General features: G+C 44.4%; 1 pseudogene; it reads right to left on the reverse strand.

The window, feature by feature from the left end:
• Positions 1-4287: 4287 nt before the first annotated feature.
• On the reverse strand, positions 4288-5603 carry LOC111546821 (annotated as a pseudogene).
• Between the last annotated feature and the right edge of the window lie 723 nt (positions 5604-6326).

Below are 6326 nucleotides of genomic sequence, written 5' to 3' on the forward strand. Positions count from 1 at the left end.
TCCTTACTTGTTGCAAGTAATAGATTCTTGTTAAATCTTCCTTGGATATGGTAATTGGGTGGATTGAACCCACCCATTGTGTGAGTTATACTACAATTTACCATTGAAAGTTTACAGTTTAATAGCTTTTAGTATATTCACTGATCTGATCAATCATTATTACAGTCACAGAAATTTTTTGCAGGAACAAGGAGTTCATACATACAGTTTCACACACACAAATACTTCACATTCAAAAACTCAGAGCCTATCTTGAACAACTGCACATTATTAAGTATGCTGAATACCACACTTTTTTTTGCAAAGGATAACTTAAAGGTTTTTAAATAAATCTCAGTTTGGTATGCTGAAGCCAAAGTTGCACAAACAGGTAACGGAAGACTATTCAACTCTATGGCAATACGAGAGAAAGTCAAAACTCAGTTTGAGTTCACTTCTGCTGAAACAAAGGGCTGGAGACTCTTTGAGGGGTGGAGTAGGAAGATTATAGGGCATCTCTGTTTGCTAATTGGCATTACTTAGATGAAAAATAAACATTTCCATATCTTAATGGCAGAAGGTAATTTTACAACTTAGTGTCCACTGAAGTTAGGCTTCTGTCCTCTGACAGAAACTGGGAGATGAAGGAGCTATCTTCCCTTGTGATTACATTTCAAAGGAATGGTCCCAAGTTCTTGAGAAAGTCCTGTGATGTAAAACTGGCAAGAAAATTTTTGAAAGATTTACATCTCAAAGGGGCAGAAAAAGAACTCACATGTTTTATAAATGTAAGCAAAAGAAGGTCAGGCTGGAGACAGGACCATGCCTGTCCTGTCTAAGGTTTAGTCAGTCTTGGGGGCACACCTGCAGGCCACCACCTTATTCAGAAATCTGGTGTAATAGGGTACTGTCCCCTTCAAGATGGAACTAAACCACTGCATAGCATTTTTTTCTGTGAATAGTCCTCTGAGTTTGACTTCACAGGGCCCGGTATGACAGGTCAGAGCAATTGAGTGACTTGTAGATCGATTGTTAATCTGGCAGGTCAGATTCTTCTTTTCATTTCCAGCAATCCAACCCCACGCACCACCCCCCAAACAGAATTATAGGTGGAGTCATTACATTTAGAAAATTGAGATGTTTGACTGAACTGTGACTTTGCTAATTGAAGTTTTGGCAGCCATTACAAAATTCATATATTTCTGCCTTGCGTTTGCTGACATCTACTGGCACTTTCATGAAAATGTACTGAATGTGGGCTATTAAAAAAAAATCACACTGGAAAAAAAACAGTCAGATGTCCACTTCTAGCCTGACAGAGTGACAGGCACTGTTCTTGCCCTCCCATCATGAGGGACTATAAAACCATGCAACATATGAGGCAATGGTTTTCTTGCATCGAACAAAAGACAGTGCAAAACCATGCTCTTTAAGAGAAAACAATGTATGAACCACATTGATCACCCTTTCTGCCTGGGGCATTTTCAGGGCACCTTACCAGGAGGTGCAGCTCAAGTCAGTGGGGTCTTGCTGGACTGAGATGACACAGCTGAAGCACTGACTGCTGAAGCAGCTGGGATTTGGGAAACTGGTATATCAGAGAAGAGGCAGTTGCACAGAGGGAGACTGGGAAAGTCTGAGTGTGGATTCACAGCAGGTCTGCTAGGCTGGGTTGTGGGTGTGCTGGAAGAGATCCTGTGAGGCTTAACAGTGAGCTGTTGCTGTGAGGCTCCCAGGGACCGTGACTCCCAGCCCAGGAAGAGTGAAGCAGCCCGGTTGAGCACCTTGGACATTCTTTTGAGACTCCACAAAGAAAAGGTTTTAAAACTAAGGATCAAGCTCCAAAATAAGCACATATGCCTAAGGATTAAGTTAGAAACTGAAATTGATTACCATAATAAAGAATAAAACCAAGCCTGACAAGCTCAGATGTAACCCCAGTAACTGAAGTGCCTGCCAGAAGAAAACTCAGCACCCTTAAATGAAGACGACATGATCCGTTCTTATACTCCAAGGCCTTGAGGAATTCAACTTAATTTATAAGGATTGAGGTTTAAATTGAAAATATATTTGAACCAGGGCTGATTTTACCCTCAATTAAAGTAATAGAATCTGTAAAGGATTGAGAGCCCATGATCTGCTCACCCAATTGTCTAATTCCTGGTGGGGAATCCTGGGTCTTAAGTAAAATTTTAGTCAAATGGAAAGTGAGTGGTATGCAAAGCACTTTAATTCTGCAATGTATGGTACAGCTCAAGGTACAGTAATCTTTGGGGGAATAAGGATGGTGGTATGAAAGGCTCAGTGGTGAAAGGAGCTTATGGAAATGCTGTATAGGAGAAGATTAAAGAATGGGTTGACTTCCAAATTGGGTTGCGTTACAAATAACTGAAGTGATTACCCTGAAGCCTTAGCAACTTTACTAAAATGCAATACTGGAATGGATATAATGAGTGAATGGTCATGTTGTCTTTATTCTTTACATCAGGGATATTGTCTAAGCCTGTCCTTTTCCTAGTTTTAATTGATCATGCTAAGTAACAACTTACCAGGAGGGTGGCAAGAGATCACTCCTCTGGTTAAGAGAATGGTTATAGTAGCAGTATTATTTCCCACTAAATCCCCTTTTAATAGTCCTATCTGGTCATTATGCAAAGCAGACACTCTGGAAGTTAGGAGTAGAGGATTAAACAAGATGGTACCTTCATTTGCTTCAGCTGTATCGTATATAGAAAAGACTGTACAGGAAGGGTGAGAGAATCAACGAGGGACTGGCATGTCTTTACAGGCCTAGCTAATGCCTTCCTTTCAATACAGAATTGAAGTCTAGCCAGGCTCTGTTTGCAGTCTTTTGAATGGAACCCAGTATACATTTGCTGTTTTCCCAAAGGGATATGTGAAGTTACGGGCATGTTGCCGTAATTAGGTGATGATAAACTTGGAAATGGTAACCATTAAGGACCAGTTAGTGCATTACGTTGGAGATGTCTTAATAATTGCCTCCTTCTTGGAGGAATAAGCAAGGGGAGTTAAGAACTGTTGTTACTTATTTGACAAATAAAGGCTGACTGATAAATACAGCTAAAAGTCAAGACCCATTGAAATTCCTGGAAATTACATAGGTTGGAACAAACAGGAACATTGTCATTTGGGGTTTAGGGCATGGACTATGGCTTTAAACTACAGATCTATTCTGACAGTTTTATTTTATAAATGAGAAAAGTAATATTTAGACAGTGAAGTTTACAGAGACACTTGAAGGCCGAGGAGAGTCTAAAATTCAAGTTCTGTTACTAACTGTGTAGTAAATGATTTTTTAATTTGTTTGTATTGTGAAATATTTCAGTATCATGAAGAAAATATTTAACAAATATCCATTCACCCATCATGCAGATAAATAATCCTGGAACATGTAACTAGTTGATAGAAATCTAACAGGATTTGTTAAAATCAATCATATCTAATGCATCTGAACTGTTCTCATGTAAAATATCACGTGAAGAAGGCTTTATTAATGTCTAAAAAAAGTTGGTTGGTTCATAGACAATCTGATGCATTACCATAAAAAGTCTTTCCCGAGAAATAAGGAAATGCAACATTATTCTTCTTGAAACTTTTAGCTCAAGACTTTCCACTCAGTAAAATAGCAGAGGATCTGAAACTGAGAAAGTATATCTGAGTACAAACAGCTTGTGAAAGGTAATCCTTTTTTTTTTCTTCACATAATCAGAAGGTTTTACTGAGCTTACAACCAACTTGCTGACTCAGTATGCAGTTCAGGTGTGAGATACTTCTCCGTACAGAAGCGTGTACTGTCTTCAGTCCTATGCGTGCAGGTGTCTACCACAGGCAAACAGTTCTCTCCCCATTTTGTAGTCATGTGATCTTCCTCTTAGCAAAAAGAGGTAACCAGCCTCTGTAGACAGATGGGGATTTCCTCTTAGTATTTTTTATTCTGATGTTTGAACTCTTGACGCAACATTCTAGAGCAGGGTGTTCAGGACCTGTGGTGGCCAAAGGGCTGATAAAGGAAAAAGCTCTATTTATTCTTGGTGATTAAGATGAAAAACTGAAGACACAGTGACAGAAGTAGGTCGTCAATAAATCACATCCTATTCTTTCAGCACTTCCGTAAGCGGACGACATCCAGGTTTTAGCTCTTGTAGTTTTAATACTGCAACATCAATAATGCATATATGTCCAGAATCAGTTAAAAAGACCGTCAGATTCATTTTCTCCGAGTTCATCAATTTTCCACTGTCTCTTGGCCCCAAGTGTATCTGAATGATTACCTTCCGGCATTCTCTGCTATTGCTCGTTGGGGTGCTCTCGAATGTCCCCGTGTTTTGTGGGCTGGTTGGGAGAGGGAGCTTGGGAAGGATGCGGCACTGTGGGGAGGTTGTGAGTCACTGGGATGCCTCCAGGGATGATCCCTTCCAAGGCTGCAGGAAGTTCTCCTGGAGCCACGCCCATGATGCCTGGCGGATATCTGTATGTGGCAGCATTGAGCTTGGGATGAATTGCTTGCTGGCCTATTACTGACCAAGGCACTGATGTGACAAAAAATTCCTTGTTCACACAGTTTCTTAAGCTTTCTGGGATGCGACCTATGATGGTTCGGCGGATCTCGGTGGCAGCCGCCTCCGCTGGCTGTACCTACCAGGTTGCATGAGGAGTGCAGATGAGATTCTGCACATCCTTCAACGAACCCTGAGCAAAGCTAAAGGGCTCCAACTGGTGCACGTCGAGAGCTGCCCTCTTATCTTGCCATCATTGAGGGCCTGTGCTAAGGCTTTCTCGTCCACCAGGCCACCACGGGCTGTGTTCACAAGGAATGCTCCCTGCCTCATCTGGTTTATAGTCATAGTCATTGATGAAGTGGTGGTTATGTTTGTTGAGCTTGCAGGGCAAGGAGACGCAGTCACTGACACAGCAAATCCTGCAGGGTGTACACACCCAGGGACCGCTCTATCCCATCCTGCAATAAGGGTCATAAAATATGACGCTGAATCCAAAGGCCTTGGCTCGAACTGCAACCGCCTGCCCTGTGCTACCAAAGCCAATGAGGCCCCAGCGTCTCTCCACCGATGCGAGCCCCTCCTGAGACCACCCCTTGGATCTGCTCCACGCTCTAACACACGTGCCTTCCGGACGTGCCTGGTACAGCCACGTGTTCCTCTGGTACAGACTGAGGATGTGGCAGATGGTTGAGTTGGCTGTCTCTTCCACAACTGCGGACGGGATGTTGCACACAGCAAACCCGAGCTCGCCTGCAGCCTTGATTTGTTCACGTTGTCGTACTCGCTGCCTATCCGCACAATCACTCTCAAGGCCTTGAACTTCTCCAGGTCCTCCCTGGTGCGGGTGACGGTGTGGTACCTCATGGCATCCACGGCTTCATGTAAAACCACCTCGTGGATCTCCCGCGTGGAGTGTGCATCACAGAAGGCCATGGTGGCCAGGTCCTTTGGGATGGGCATCTCCACGGTGCAGTTGCACAGTCCAGCAGCGACACCCAGGGCGGGGATGGAGTGCAGGGGGCCGTTCATGACCTGGGGGCGGATACATTCACAGATTCGGTGCACTCGCTGTCTCTTAACTTTGTGCTTATCCACGCTGGCCATTCTCTATGGAACTTTGCAACTCAGATCAAAAGGCAAGGCAGTCCTCTAAGAACTTGGGGAACTCGCAGGAGTCTGCCCGCTTGACGCCACTATGAACCCAATATAAATCTGTCCACAAACTCTGTCGGTCACACGATGGGCTGTACGTCTTTTTAAGCAAATACGGCTTCATTCATTCAAAACCATTTAAGGTGATGAAACCCGTTTGCTTGAAACTGGGCCACCATTGCTCATTCAATCAACGAACCTCACTGCCACCCCAGGTATGGAGCGCCCAGAGTCCGCTATGGCCAGGGATAGAGGCGGCTCTGGCCCGGTGCCGCCAGGTCCCTGCCCCTGCTGCGAGCCATTGGCTCCGGGCTAGGGGCCCACCCGGGGGGCCCCGTGTGGTCTGGCAGCTCCTCCCCTGCTGGGGCCCCGCTGACCAGAGGGGCGCCAGTGACCCCGCTGGCATGAGGGGACGTCCGGCTGGACTCCCGCCACCCTGGGTCCGAGCTGGCCAGTCCAGTACCATGTTTTTTACTTTCTTCTAATTTTCTTTTCTTCTTGAGAAAATTATGGTAAAATACTTTTAAAAATTACTGGCATTCTTTTTTTTCTTTGAATTTTATTATAATATAAAAAATCACGGCCGGGCACGGTGACTCATGCCTGCAATCCCAGCACTTTGGGACGTCGAGGCGGGTGGATCACCTGAGGTCGGAGTTCAAGACCAGCCCGACC

This window comes from Piliocolobus tephrosceles, chromosome 18 (genome assembly GCF_002776525.5).
Source record: "Piliocolobus tephrosceles isolate RC106 chromosome 18, ASM277652v3, whole genome shotgun sequence".
NCBI lineage: Eukaryota > Metazoa > Chordata > Mammalia > Primates > Cercopithecidae > Piliocolobus > Piliocolobus tephrosceles.